The 16,192-nt window shown below is 47.9% G+C and overlaps 1 protein-coding gene across 3 annotated transcripts in view; it reads right to left on the reverse strand.

Annotated features, from left to right (window-relative positions):
- The window catches only part of hivep2a (HIVEP zinc finger 2a), a 64,517-nt gene that overhangs the window by 14,521 nt on the left and 33,804 nt on the right, over positions 1-16,192 (reverse strand). For all 3 annotated transcript variants that reach the window (XM_072702796.1, XM_072702797.1, XM_023840940.2), the window contains one exon: positions 9,337-9,492. The gene's annotated coding sequence lies outside the window, so the exon portion shown is untranslated. The remainder of the gene's footprint in view (positions 1-9,336; positions 9,493-16,192) is intronic.

Genomic DNA, 16,192 nt, shown 5'->3' on the forward strand with positions numbered 1-16,192 from the left:
ACGACCCGAAACATGTCAAAATTGTACAAGAACTACTGTATCTAGAGAAGAAGGAAAGTGAAGGACAACTCAAACTAATGAACTGGCCTGCTCAATCTCCAACCCCCTAGTAAGTTTACGGGGCAAAGTGGACAGAAGAGTCAAAGCAAAGTAGCCCAAAAGCACCCGATATCTCTGGGAATTGCTGCAGAATAGCTGGGAAGACATGCTGGATGACTTCCTGCTGAAATTTAAATGAATGCCTCTTGTTCTTGATGCTCTGGTCAGGGGAAATGGTAGTTATTCTGAAGAATCAAAACTATGGAGACAATTTTCAATTTTTTTGAACACTGGTTTTGCTGTGTCAAATGTTGTGTGTGTGTGTATTTTCCATTTTCAAATATTTACAGAAAAAATATATGATGCAAACATTAAGGTAACCCTACTTTCCAGAAACTGACCTCTGGCCTACTTTGTAATGCAGGCTATCACTTCAAACACGCCTGAGTCTCAGGAATCTCCTGTCTCCCATGTCAGGAATCCCCCGACGGACCAGCGACACCTCATCCGCCGAGGCCTCGGGAACCCAACCAGGAGGAGCACTCCACGGGATCATGAAATATAAACCACCTCTGAAGCATCTACACACATCTGCGGACTTTGAATTATTTCAGAAATAAAATCGGGACAAGAAGGCAGCTCTGCGGAGAACAACCGTTCTCTAAAATCCAGGTGATGGTATTATTATTTTTTTTCTATTTTCTCCATCACTCAAACAGCCTTCTGAGGTCTAATTGAGTATAAGAGGCTTGGCCTACAATGTAAAGAACTGCCGCTCACAGGAAGAGCAGTGGTTAGCCTAACGAAAAGGAAGTAATCAAAGTGATGTCACTGCTACAGAGCACTCAGATGTGCTTAATGAACTCCGCTAAAAAAGGAGCTTGTTGTGTTAATTAACCTGTCTAGGATAATATGGATAGAAGGATCTGGGCAAGAGTGCTCCTTGAATCACTATTCATTACTGTATCAAAGCTGCCCAGACTGTTAACATTCTTCTGTTTATTTTTACGTACAAATTATCATCAGCATCATTAGCAAAAGAGGCCTTCTAATTAGCGTTAATGTTCGACACAATTCTACAAAATTGTAGCTTTAGCTTCTTTTTCTTGCTTTTTCTAACAAAAATTCTAACAAAATTTGGCCCTGAGAGTACAATGTATCATATATGTTTTTAAATTTTTTATTTATTTTTATAAACGAACAGTTATTATGTAACTTTTTGGGTAACGACTGTACTACTTGTTGCTAACGCAATACTGAGCATTACTGAGTCTGTTTTGTTTTTTTCTTGGTTTAATTAATGGAGTTCATCCATATTATGTAAGGCACTGTTTTGGATGCCATTTTCACGGGGAACGGAGAAGTTAAAGAATTGAACCGAATTGTGTGACAATGATATTTATATCTCCGGAACATAGCTGAAAATACTCCGCGGCACCCTTTCGACACCCACGGCGAGTCATACACGCGGAGGGACGTCACGTAGGAGGCGCACGGCAGACTGTGGAAGAACATTAATCCGAAAGGGAGAGGAAGGACATTCTATAGGATTCACAGGAACATCGATCCACATGACTCACCGCGGTTATGTAAGTGAACGGCCTATGAATATTCACACAGGAAAAGGGTTGTTTCCACCCGGCTAAGGTGCAGCATCCCGATAAATATAAAATGTGACATGAATGCCGGCACGAGCGCAGGCTTCCCAGCTGATCTGATTTCCCTGACGAGCACATTGCTGTGGTACTTAAGCCATGTTGCTGACGAGAATGGCTGGTTGCCCCCCCCCTTCCTCCAAGATCGTGGGACACCGGGGGGTGGGGTTAGTGAGACCCCCACGGCCCCATTGTGCTGCTGATGGGGCAGCCTCACGAGGCCCCCCCTCAACATAAAAATGCATTCTCCTCCTTAATTCAGGGATTAGACTCTTCACATTTTCGCGGTCGGAGGGGATTATGGCGGCTCTCGCTCACTCGTGAAAAGATGGCGCGCGCTGCATCTACCCTAAAAGGATTTAGCGTGACGTAATGCCAAGTCGTACCGCAACAAACACGCAGTGGGGATGTACGTTTGCGGGGCCGGCACGCGTCTCGACCTCTGTCCGAAGCGCAAGCAAATCCATTTCGTGTTCTGTCCTCTAATGCACCTGGCAAGGCTTCTCCGAGGGCAAATGAGGAATAATTTAAAGCACTGCTAATCATTTCCATTCAGTAATTACCAGGGTTTTGGCAACAACACTCATCTTGCAGCGAACTGGGCACCATGGTCCATAAAAACCCAATCTTCTGAGTACTTATCTAGCCCCCACACCATCACCACCACCAAGTGTTATACCGGACTAAATTTTACCAGCCTTGAGAGAGAACATTACTTCTTGAGTAGCACAGAAAAACAAGCTATCCCACATGCACACCGCAAACGGCGCCCCCCTCTGCCCGTTGGCCTGTAATAGAATGAAAGTTACTGTTAACTGCAGACATCCAATCAGCTCTGCTGTAGGTCCTTGTCACTAATCCAGCTCATTAGTGAGCGAGGCTGACTTTTACAACCTCCACTGGATTTATCAACTGGCAGAAATAAAACATGAAATGGTGTCTGAAAATAGACCAGGTTGGTACAAGGAAGCATTTTTAGGAGTGATTGGCACAACTGCAGTATTCACCTGAACTTGAGGAAATAATTTTTATATTTATGAGCTATTCAGAAGGAAAACAAAAAGAAAGCTTAAAAAGCTGACTTCCTGTCTCATCTGGGTAAGTGAAATGCCATTTCATTTAAAGTGTTTGATGTGTACAGCATCAGTCTATGTTTTAATAATTTTAGCTGATTTGTTGACAACCAAAATAACCTCATTTAAATATAGTGAAATACATCAATACTGCCATACCTCAGATTAGGGGACATAATCTTAGAACGATATAATCTCTCAAAACCACACTGCCTAGCTAAAATACTTATACTTCTGCTTTCTTCTTCTCGTGTTAATTACACCGTTAGTGCAAAATAAGCTTTGCCACAAATCAGGATGGTGCAGTAGGCAGTACTGATGTCAAGGTGGTACTGAGGTCCCTCAGTAAGAAATGATGAGGAGGACAGCAGGCACGTGACAGTTCGCACTGAGAGTTACGGTGGTCCCCATCCGAATAATGTCATTAATTACAAGGGAGTGTGATTCTGTCACACGCCCCTCAAGATTCAGAATTCCCCAACGGCACCTTGAGGAAGAGCGGGAAGAATAGGATTCCTCTCCCTTTATAGCGTGACCCCACATACCTGACATTTGAGAAGAGCTCTATCTGAGGAGAGCTCAGTTATTCTGGAAGCTAGCTTTCTTAATCGCTTCGGTAACTGGCCCAGACCTCTCAGTGATGTCCGAGGAGCCACTATCGGCGTCATCATGACGCACCTGCAGCCCTTCAGGAAGTCAGCGAAGCGTACACGTGCCCCCCACCCCCCACCCCCACCCAGGCCTCACGCCGGTGCAACATCTCTGCCGGAGAGAGCGATGGCCCAGGCCGCAGGAACCGGGCCACAAACAACTCTTCGGTTCGTACGGAAACATGAAGGCCAGCCGTCGGCTGTCAGACTAGGGTGCCCACAGATGGTCTCTGTGAGGCTCGCTGACTGAGGACTGGTGCATGAATAATGTCAGGGGGGGGAGGGGGGGGGGTCTCTTTAAATTTTAGTTCAGCTCAAAATTCTGAATGAGCAGAAAGGAACCCTAAGAAAAGAGTGTCTGACCTGTGTGTGTGTGTGTGTGTGTGTGTGTGCGCAGAAAAGAGAGAGTGAGGGTGTGATGAGTCCATGGATGTTTTCAGACAGAGTAAACAGTTTCTGAGTGAGGGGGTGGGTAGGTGGTGGGGGGGGGGGGCGTACACGCAATGCAGAGATACGGAGTCAGCGAGTGGCATTACGACACACTGCCTTATGTAACATTTCTATCTCGCTGGCTGTCAGCACAGACACAGGGAGGGAATCTCACCGGGCGTCCGGACACCGGGAGGGGTGCAGCGAGGGTGGGAGCAGGTGACACCACTCTGAAGAGGGCCAGAGTCTGACTGAGGCCCCCGTGGCGCTCAGATGCTGTGCCCGAAAGAACAAGACAAAGGAACGTGCTGGGAAATATGAAGAAGGTGGAGGCTACACTGTAAGGAAAAATACCTGCAAGGCTGAGGACTTCCTTCTTTGAAGACAACATGTCCCCAGGATCGTAGCTCTAGACAAACTGGAGCCTCACGCCTCCAGGGTTGGGGGTTTAAGCCCCACATCTGCTCTGTGTGGAGTTTCCATGTTCTCCTTACATTGCATGAGCTTCCACATTGGTTAGGCTAATTGGCTTCTTTAAATTGCACATAGTACCCCATTGCACATAGTATCCCATTGCACATAGTACCCCATTGCACATAGTATCCCATTGCACATAGTACCCCATTGCACATAGTATCCCATTGCACATAGTACCCCATTGCACATAGTATCCCATTGCACATAGTACCCCATTGCACATAGTACCCCATTGCACATAGTATCCCATTGCACATAGTATCCCATTGCACATAGTACCCCATTGCACATAGTATCCCATTGCACATAGTACCCCATTGCACATAGTATCCCATTGCACATAGTACCCCATTGCACATAGTATCCCATTGCACATAGTACCCCATTGCACATAGTACCCCATTGCACATAGTACCCCATTGCACATAGTACCCCATTGCACATAGTACCCCATTGCACATAGTATCCCATTGCACATAGTACCCCATTGCACATAGTACCCCATTGCACATAGTACCCCATTGCACATAGTACCCCATTGCACATAGTATCCCATTTCTGTGCTACCTGGAATATGCTCCAAACCCTCCTATGAGCCCTAACAGAACAAACAGTTGGAAGATGGACGATGCGAACGTGATTTAACTAAGGTAGACTGTGTATTCTGTATTTAATAAACGAGTGCACCCAGACTTGCCACGCTTCGATGGCAGACAGCAGGTAAGATGACAGCTTTTGTAGTCTACCGACTGCGCTGTGCTTCCTGATAAACGCTCCATGTCCCGGGCTATTGTTTCCTAAATAATGTGTAGTGTTAAGACCACAAAGCCCTCCGAGTAAGGTAAGCCCGAGGGTCACCCGGGGGAAACTGCTGGCTCTGTTTTGTTTGTATTGGTTTTTTGATCCAGCAGACCTGCTGCATCCAGTTTGTTTATTTATTTTTTTTCTTTGTCCCATTTCAGACGGAAATGCTCCTTTGTGGCAGCAGCACACGCCGGGGAAAAAGACGGGGCGGGGGGGGGCGTGGTCTCATCAGAAGCGGCAGGTGGGGTGGCGGGAGGGTGACGACAAGCTTTCTGAAGCGTTTCGTTTTTTTTAGACAGCTGCAAATCCACCCATGGGTTTGTGGAAAGTCGTGCAAGGGGACGGAGGAGTGATGTCATTTCCCATATAGAATGCATCTCTCTCTCTCTCTCTCTCTCTCTCTCGAACCCCCCGCCCAACATTCTGGGCCAAGGAGAGACGGATGGTGTACCGCCCTAGGTGTCAGATCAGGAGGTGGGCCAGAAGGGGCCAAAGCAGATCCGAGGGAGGGAAGGGAAAGCGTTGCGCTCGACATGAGGTCACATACTAATGCTAGTGTGCTACAGCGGGCCAGATGCACTCGCTGACCTGGAGTACAATTACCCCGCAAACAAGGGGCCCCAACGCTGGCGGGCAAGGGAAAGGACTTGATGCCGCCAAGCCATGATCGGCGGTGTGCAGAGGTCAGAGGAGAAGATGGGGGGAGCGATCGCGAAAGTGAGAACCACCTCAGTGAAAACAATCCCCCCCCCAGACAACTTTTCTTGCGACCCAAAATAGTTTTTGTGTAGACTGCCGCAAACCCTAATAGCATAAAAAAATAAACAAACAAACCCTCCCCGACACCATTGCGTCGCAGCGCCCCCATGCTGCCGAGGGTGAAAACACACTGCTGCCCTGTAACACGCAACTATTTTTCACGAAGCGGGAGGTGTGGGTATAGGTGCCGCTCTGCCGTTTCTCCGAGGGCCACGAGGGGCCCCTGCTTTCCGTCGGACTCGGTACCGCGCAGCTGCAGCTGTTTACATGTTTCCACTTAGTGCTGGAAGGAACATATCACATCCCCTATGGAGGGAAGGAGGGGGAATGAGAAAAAAGGAGGGAAAAAAGGCTCCGTGTTAGCCTTAATTGTCTATGGAAAGATGGTCATATTTTCCACCAGCTAGGCTTGAAACCATTACTGAGCTAGCCTTCATTAAATTTTCCACAACATTTTGCAGAAATGTCAGGAAGCAGCTGCAAGGGCTCAGATTAATTGTCCTCCTCACTGGTACCTCCACGTACCTCGTGGCTCCATTCAAGCTACGTCCTTTTCTTCTTCCGTTCGCTGACGCGAAGACTTCATGAGAAACAAAGCAGTGCAATCTGAAGCTCGCTCACTAACGTCTTGAGATCACCTAGCTTTGGGTAAAGCTTCTGCCCTGTCCATCTTGGACCGGGGTTTCGACTGAAGGTTGGGACTGGTGTTTCTCACGTGTCAGTGTGAAATTCAGCATTTGCTCTGTGCCGTTATCTTCTATAAACCTGCCTTTGTGTTTGGTTTTTTTCTTTTTGGAATTACTGTTATTATTCTGCATGTTATTCTGCTCATAGAGACAGATACTTGGGCATCCAGGGTGAAAAGCGTCAACTCCGCACCTCATAGCTTATAAATCGGCGCTAAACTCCATAAAACCCTTTTCCCCTTCTGCTAAAAATGAATTATTTTGGCCGCTGGGTAAATTTACAGGCTTTATCCGTGACAGCCCGGCGTGGGGCCCAAAGCAACCGCACCGAGGCTACAGCCAATAGACGAGCTGCACTGTCGACACGGGCCTTGAGTGCACATACGCGGGACGCCATCAACACAACGTTAAATTGGAATGCAAATATATCCGCTAAGCTGCATGCTGCAAAAGCTGACTGGCTGTTTCCTCTCCTAGGACATGTGGTGAAGGCATGTATCTGCTGAAATAGCCATGTTCTGTCCTAAATATAAAGGGCTGTTACACTCAGGGCCAAGACAGCACAACAGGGACGACATCTAGGAACAAGAAATATGGTCATATTGATGATGCTTACATGGTTAACAGAACTAGGCCCCCAACAATATGAAAACTGTCTTGAATACTGATACATATTTTAAAGAGCTAAAAATTCTTTATCTTTTTTTATTGTCAAAAATTTTAAAGACAGCAGTAGTCATTACTGACTAGGATTGTGTCATTTTGTCAAACAAACTTACGATAAACATAACACAAGGTACCATTTAAAAAATAATATAAACTGGCACAATGTTGAACTCTCAAACAGGAGCAAATTTAAAGTACATCGTCTTTTCTAGTTAACAAAAGTACCTCATGAATGAACTGTCCTCACACACAAAAGAAGAGATCCAGTCCTTCGTTAACTACAAGCCAATAACTTTGGTTGTGCTGGTCTAAGAAGCAAATAAAATGTGGTAATATTCACTCAAAAAATCCACTCCGGAACAGTTTGCAGATGTTAATACAGCCAACAGACATACTTAAGTAACCATCTTATTCAAGAAAGTGAACCCCGCAGAAAACCGCACTGTGGCAACCATATCAAGTAAGACAGAGAAGCGTTGCTCTAAGTCAGCGGTGGCCAATCTTACCCGCAAAGGGCCGGTGTGTATGCAGGTTTTTGGGGTAACCTTTAGGTCAGCTGTTCAAACCCAGGTGTGAGGACTCTTCAGCCAATCAGTCCTCTAATTAGTAATATAATTACGGAGCTGCAGTGAAAACCCGCAAACACAGCGGCCCTTTGCGGATAAGATTGGTCTCCCCTGCTCTAAGTTGTTGTGCAAAGCTGCTTCAGACTGACTCCCAACTTTCCACGGTGGTGTTTTCTGCCAAAGCTACTTCAGACTGACTCCCAACTTCCCACAGCGGTGTTTTATACCAAAGCTGCTTCAGACTGACTCCCAACTTCCCACAGCGGTGTTTTATACCAAAGCTACTTCAGACTGACTCCCAACTTCCCACAGCGGTGTTTTATACCAAAGCTGCTTCAGTCTGACTCCCAACTTCCCACAGCGGTGTTTTATACCAAAGCTGCTTCAGACTGACTCCCAACTTCCCACAGCGGTGTTTTATACCAAAGCTACTTCAGACTGACTCCCAAATTCCCACAGCGGTGTTTTATACCAAAGCTGCTTCAGACTGACTCCCAACTTCCCACGGCGGTGTTTTCTGCCAAAGCTGCTTCGGACTGACTCCCAACTTCCCACGGCGGTGTTTTCTGCTAAAGCTGATTCGGACTGACTCCCAACTTTCCATGCCAGTGTTTTCTGCCAAAGCTGCTTCAGACTCACTCCCAACTTCCCATGGCGGTGTTTTCTGCCAAAGCTGCTTCAGACTCACTCCCAACTTCCCATGGCGGTGTTTTCTGCCAAAGCTGCTTCAGACTCACTCCCAACTTCCCATGGCGGTGTTTTCTGCTAAAGTGGTTTCAGACTGACTCCCAACTTCCCATGGCTGTGTTTTCTGCCAAAGCTACTTCCACCAAACACTGAGGGGCCTGGTTTCTTATGCAATCACATTATTTCTGCTTTTTTATCATCTCGAGTTACAGAGAGTGTTAGCAAATCCTTCGGCAGATCCGAAAAATCCTGCATCAATCTGCAGTTTCACAAAATGTGACATTAACTGCAAGGGTCTGACTAATTCTGCATGACTTTTATGTGTCATTTAAGAATACCCTGTAAATTTTGATGTTACAAGAGTATGTCTCTTAGTTCCTAGTCCCTTAGACTATCAAAATACTCTCATCCTTTATGAAATAACTGAAAAAAAATCAGTTTTAACAACTGCCCCACAAGTTCCATAAGAAAAAAGAAACAGGAAACAAAGCCTGCATGATTCATATAGCCATCTTGGATGTCAAGGGCTCTGTATCGAAAATACTGCTAACTGCTACCAAGCAAAACTTCTTCAAGAAAATAAAGATATTCCAGACATTTGAAGAATGGACCAGAGTACAAAAGATTTCATTTGCACTTCATGCAATGTATACCCAATGACAGATAAAACCAAGAAAATTGTCTTAAATTGGAAATGTGATCCCGAACCCAACAGCATGATGAAATGAGTGAAATAGGCTAAATTAAAGAGGGGCGACAGATCTGGTGAGTATGACTAAGTGTCCTGCTTGTATATAAGAGACAGAAACATGGATGCAGTGAAAAGCAGTTGTGGCCAAACTCACCAGTGGTGTAAAACAGGAAGGGCCCCCCAATGGGGAAGCTTCACTCTGCACCCAGCTTCCTTCAAGGGCGTCTCCCCGGGTCTCTCTCAGCCTTGGGCCCACGCCTGTGACGATCAGAGGGACCCTTCGGCCAGGGTTGAGAGACGGAGCGGACCACTGCAGGGCGGAACACAAGAAAGAGAGCAGCCATATTAGCAGAGCTTATCCCGAGAGTTTACATTAGCGAATCTTAGCATTAGCGCAGTAGCACTGGACTCTTAGTGCAGTAGTGATCTAAGAGACAACAGGAAATGCAGTCAATCATAAGTAATCTGGTCAGTATCCCCCATACAGTTTAACACAGTGATACTGAGTCCAGTATGGGGATTTATTCACCAATCGCTTTGGTTTTTGAATGGCTATGTTGATTACGAGCATAGAACTAGGCCTTTCAGAAGCTGCTATTCCGAAGAATTCTTTTCCACTGAAGGGAAGCGGACTTTAATTATCCAAAAGCACTTACTAAGCCTTTGAGCCACCAAAATCTGCGATGTCCAGCTGTACGGACATAAAACCGGGATAATGTCAGGTATAGCTACTAAGTGCGCTATGGTAAGCTACCATATGCAAATATTTAACTTAGTAATGCTTTAATGCCAATGCCCACCCTTTGTATTGGCAAATACTGTTTGATGCAAGAGAAATAATGCTATCAGAAAATTTGGCGTAGAGCTCGACAAAATCTTTCAGGCGAGAAGCTGGAACATCGGCCGGCTGAGCAAGCCGCGCCTGTCACCGTTGTCCCCGTGAGCTCGGATCGATGCTTCGCTTTTCTGATGACACCTTCAGACCAATTACACAAATCTCATCAGCGTGCAGGAGGACAAGGCATAATTAGGTTGACTGATCATCGAACAAGAAAGGTTTCTTTAATCATTCCCCAAGAACGTTCGATGACAAACTATGAGCTATTCATATCTCTCGGTGCTGACAAATCGCAGAAATTAAATTAGAAGAAGCCCACCAGCCCCAGGCTAGCGAAAGCTGCCTTGCCCACTCCTTCTGAATACAACTTTCCTCAGAGAAAACGCCATTGCCAAATGGGCTTTAGCCCATAGCCTCCGTCAATGAACTCCATCACTGCTTCGGAAAACTTTTTTCGTGATTAAATTCTTCACCGTGACACAGAATACTAGCTGCAGCTTCATCATTTCAGTCATTCTAGAAAAAAAAACTGCATTCAGTTTGACAAAATGTAGGGAAGGATGGAGGTGAAAAGATGGGAACATGGTGCTGAGAACGTTCCCCATGAGCGATCCTCATGAGCTCTACAGTTGGTTTGGGTTTCTCTTGACCACACATCAGGAAACTGCCGTGTATCAGCCAAGAGGCGATGCACTGAACCTGAGTGATCTCACCATGAGGGACTGCAGACCCCCACACAAGGCCCCTACTCATCCCCACAACACTGATGGACCCCCATGGCGAGATGCGATGGTCCATGGACATTTGGTGAACTTCTGTACCAGAAAATTCAATGCTTGTCTGCCTCATGGGAGGGGCCACACATGTGAGAGAGAACACAATGTTCGAGGAGACCACAGAGGAAAGGAGAAGCACTATAGTCTGGTCTGTCCAGAAATCTGTAGGATCCATTTATGAGAATCACTGTGACCCAGCTCAGCTTGCATACATCTTTAGTCCCCAGAGAGCAGAAGAAAAAAAACACAATTATTATCATAATTTTAAACAATAATTATATTTAATATATTATTTCTTTCACTGTTACATCAGAGAGAGGGGAAAAACCAGACAGTCAAACTAAAGCTACTGGTAAGGCTGGGAGTTTTGGGAATTTTTTTGGCCCCACAGATCTGCAAATCCATACCTCGAGGAATGGAATCCATTTCAACTTATAAGCACCAGTTACTGGGAGGTCGTCCGAGGAGCAAATCAGCACGATCGCCAGCTCCTTGGGGAGGAATTTAACCCCGTCTCTGGGGGCAGAGATTATTATTGGCCAGAAGTCACACTGTGCCTAGCCCTGTCTTTGTCAGCTGCAGTTTGGAGGGGGGGGGGGGCATCTGCGATCAAATCCAGTCAATTGTTATAGGACAGAGAAACACAGCATACTTAGTCCATATTCATTAAATACCACAGACAAACAGAACATGTTCCGTGCGCCAATGTTGCAGTCAAACCCTCTTCCCACATGACATTCTTTTCACAGTGTAATAGCTGCGCGGTTTCAAAACTGCAAAGAATGTATAATTCACATTGTATACTCTAAATAAATAATGCCCCATATTGTACACGTTATAGCATGCAGTCGTTATCATACAATAAACATGACAGATAAAGTTGCACAATGTTTCTCTTTTCAAACTTGTAGGTCGCGAAGCTTCCAGTGGAAACGTGAAGAGCACAATACTGTGACCACACTGCCAACACCCCCCTGCCATACTGCAGATGACACGTAGAAAACAGTCTGAACAGAAATGGCTTCAAAAGGCCCTAAATGTCACTTTCCAGCAGGCTGCCGCGCCCCAGTGGCAGGATAAAAGCCGCTGCATTCTCCCACCTATGCGGTTGTCGTTAGCGTCCAGCGGTTGAGCAATACCCAAGTTCCCGCCTTTCTGTTCTAAAAGGGGAATGACGTCCAGCGTTACACGCATGGCGCCACTCTGAATGAGATTACGCAGCGAAAAATAAGAGATGATCAAATATCGTATGTATCGGCATGCATTTCTTTTTATCCCCCATTCCCTTGGAGGGGAAAATCCTGTTATGGTTGTAAAGAGCTCCCCGGAGACCATTTCATGGGTGCTCCACGTTACATAATCCTTGGACTTAAAGCGTCCTCTGTGTTGTTTTTGCAGAAATCGCCCCATTGTCTCGGCGCCGCTGCGGGAACTGTCACGCGGAAAATCCCGCCGCCGCCCGCTGGCAGCCGCAAATGAAAATCCGTCACGGCCGCGTTGTCGGCACCCCGCGTCGGCTAGCTGCGCGGCAGGTGTTAAAAAGAGAGAAGGAAAAAATAACGCACGTGTCTTGAATAAGCTACGATTAACAGGGGAAGCAGAACCAACAGCATCCAGGAGCTGCGGCAGAATGACCAGAAGCTGTGAAGGTTCATACAGACCTGCATGCAAGCAGTTAAGCAAAAGCCACCCCTCTCAGAGGTCAGGTGCCAGCTTCTTTACCAGCACTTGCGGGTTTTGGACCAGTGGCGGTGCCATCCCAGGAGACCGATGCCAAACCCAGCGCGGTTTACGGCCGGAGGTAACCCGATACCTTACAGCCCACAAACCCCCGAGAGGCAGCCGTCGCGGGCCGTCGTCCCTGCCGTTTCCTCTTACCTCTCTTCTGTGGCATTATTCTGGTGATAAAAATTTTATGCTATGTAATAAAGAAAAGTTACCGAGATCATCCGAAGTGGCATTAGGAAGCTAAATGTATCATGCTGTGATAGACCCCAGGGCCGGCATGTCTGTCCCTGGTCAGTCTTCCCCCCTCCTGCGTCGGGGCTGAAACCATGGGAACGGACGACGGACCTCTCAGGTGCACCTGCTCCAGTCCGACACCTCAGGCGCCGAGGAGAAGAACTTCCTGCTGTAGTCAGCTCTCGGCTGCACATGCTAGGCCACGCCCCCTCCTCCACTACCCATCACTCTGCACCCAGACACCCAGACAAACACCCACACCCTGACGCACACACATGTGCACGTGGCGACACACGGGCAGTCGGCATGCTCGTCACGCAAGTTGAGCGCTCGCCGTCACTGGGTGAGAGACGCCCCATGGGCCTCCGGAAGAGCGAAAGGGCCGCCTTTCCGTTATTCTGTCCGCTTAAGTTTCACACCATGAGAGACATAAACAGCATCAAGCTCCAAGATTGTCATGGAAACAGAAAAATGCTTTTTCTCGATCAGATCTCGCCCCCCCCCCCCCCCAACTGCCGGCTTTGCTGAAATCATGTCCCCCACCCTGAATATTGCTCATTTTATCAAAGACTTACATAATTAATATGTCTACTTAATAAATACGGCTGAATTCTATGCCCCTTTGTGTCTTGGCTTTAATTAGGCCTATAGCTTCAGGCGTCATATAAAGACAATGCAATTACCTTATATTTAATAGGGAAACTGAAAAATTTATAGACAGAAACCAAATAGTACATTTTGAAGAATGACAGAGTTGGGGGGGGGGGGGGTTGCACCGTGGCATGCTGGGAAAGCTCCCAGGACAGAAGCTCCACTCACCGCTCACACTCCCTCTCCAAACAAACAATCTGATCAGAAAGCCCCCGCTGTTCGCCGCAAACTGTCCCCCCCTCCTACCCAGGATCGCCCCAGCTGCCGCGTCCGCCATAGCTCACTCGCCCCCCCCCCCCCCGCCGCCCGCCCCCCTTCTCTCACAGACGGGCTGATGGAAACACCAGCACTGACGGATGAGCCCATCACTGTGGAATCCAGCGAGCGGCCGCGGCCATGACATCAGGATCACACGTTTTATTGTTCGCCCGTGAGCGCTCCTCGGGTGCGGGAAATCACCTAAGTGGATTTCCTGATGGGGGTAGCGGGCTGGGGTGGGGGGGGGGATCTTTTATTCCTATTATCCTAATGTTTCACTCGGTATATAAGGTGAACGACAGAGAGGAGACGGGGCCTTCAAAGAACCTTGGGGAGGAAACTGAGGGCTAAGGAGGTCAACGTGAACAAACGTCGGCGCGTACCCCGAAAGCCCACCGCCCCCGCCACCGCCGATCCGGGCGGCGTCTGGCCTCGCTCCTTTCTAAGCAACCCACCAATATGTTACAATGCCCCTCCCTCCTGCTGACATCTCCACTGGGACACTGGAGCACTGGGTGATTCGCCTCCCGGCTTGTTCAGAAGGTGGGGGGGGGGGGGGGGGGGGGGGGTATCGGGACGCCGTGTGACTCTCGACGGAAATGAATCACGCATTACATCAGCGGTCCTGGGAGGCCTACAGCTGCCTGCAGCCTCTGCAATCACCAAAAACAGTCTCCTGCGCGCTCTCTGGACTTTCTGGTTGCTTAGCAGACTTTCTCATCCATGCATATATGCATACGTACAGTATGTGTTCACTGTAGGTTGAGAAACTCGCAGAAGAGCATGTATTGTGTGTTTGTAAGCACACAAGGACACGTGACCCACAGTGATGTCATCGTGCACATGTATACAGACTGAGAGAAAGCTCGCCACATGCAAGACTCCATCTTTCTGACTTAATCTCATCCGTCAGGTTGCCGCTTTGGGCACATGACCCTCTTGGCAGGTCCCCTGCAGGTGTTAATCCACAGACAGCACGGCAATGTATTCTCCTGCCATTGCCCTTGTATACTCTCCTTCTGTCCATGTCCTCATGCTAACCTCACGAGTGGTACTTCATTGGTTCGACCACCTCTTGCATCTGCCTGCAGATCCAGACCTGTGTTGGTGAGGTTCCCAAAGGCTTCTATCACCCCTCTCCCAGGCATTATGTCAACTCTGGAACCTCAACACTCACATAGAACGCAGCTCAGGACACCCCTGTCTGGCTCAGTTCTGCAGCTGCTAATGCATCCAAGAAGAAAGCAGCACTCACTCAGTACCAAACCGACTCACCCCGGAGACAACGCTAGGGTTAAAAGCCGACATCTACACAGGACTGCATCTGTCTTAAATTGACATCCCACCTGTCAACAAAACTAGCATGACAATTCCGTGCAATACCCATGCAAGTAAAATTTTCTTCCGACCGAACACAGTGTAGTATTTGACGATGCCCCGCCTGTATCTGAGAGCACAGCTGTCTTAGAATCATAAGTGCACCTCCAGCTGCTCTCTCATTGGTCCTCTCTGCTGCTGACTCCTCCCCTCTTCCTTTTCAGTGCTAGCCAATCATCAGAGCGGTGTAGAGAGGAGACGAGTGCTCTTGAACCACACTGACCCGAGACCTGTACTGAGGGCACCCGCAGCTCAGGAACGAGGTACGGTACTCATACAATGCCAGCAGGGCTCTGAAGCAGTAATTACCGGAGGGCAGGCCTTAATCCCACTGGGAAAGCAAGGAGTGTTGAGGACTGTCACTCTCTGACAAGGCCTTGGTAGCTGAATGACAGTTAATAACTAAGCCACTCGCCAAGGTTCATCACCCCACGTGATGCTGACTTAGCAGAGCCAGACTTTAATAACGTGCCACATTCCCCACAGCGTCAACATAACGCTCTGAAGCCAATGTGTGCAGAATCTGTGAAACCCAGGAACTAAGACACATTCCGAGATTTTTCCGTCATCTTGAGCTGAGAACAGCTGCTACTGTCTGATCACGCAAATCAAAAAAATTATCACGTCGCTATAAAGTTTAGCATTTAGGTCTTAGATTTTAGGGTTTGGAGTAGGGGTCTCCAACCGTTTTCCCCAGAGGCCCAAATTCCATCAGTAATAAAATATGTCCACTGCGTCCGAGAAAAAATGCCAAGGGGGGCTGTAGATCTTTCACCGAAATTAAAGAGATATGTCTGATATTCCATAACCCCGCGATCCATATTCCGGAAACGCTGATCCGGGATTGTGGTTGTCCACAGCCTGTGCTGGGAGGGAATGACCCTAAGGAGGGATGTGATCTGTACGGAAGTGTAGATGAATCTAACCTCAGGAGCTCCAACACCTATGCAGATCTGCCGATCCACCTGAGTGGCGCCAAGCAGGGTCGACACGGCAGGGTAGCCCGCGTTCGGTGGAGGCAGTGGCCGGATTGAAACCCGCAACACCATGCCGGAGACCAGCGCCCGTACATCCCATCCCATCTCAGCAGGAAGGTGCAGACCTGCGGTCGCCGCAGCATGTCCTTACATGAACATATTTCTCACACA

The sequence above is a fragment of the Paramormyrops kingsleyae genome, chromosome 19 (assembly GCF_048594095.1).
Source record: "Paramormyrops kingsleyae isolate MSU_618 chromosome 19, PKINGS_0.4, whole genome shotgun sequence".
Classification (NCBI taxonomy): Eukaryota; Metazoa; Chordata; class Actinopteri; order Osteoglossiformes; family Mormyridae; genus Paramormyrops; species Paramormyrops kingsleyae.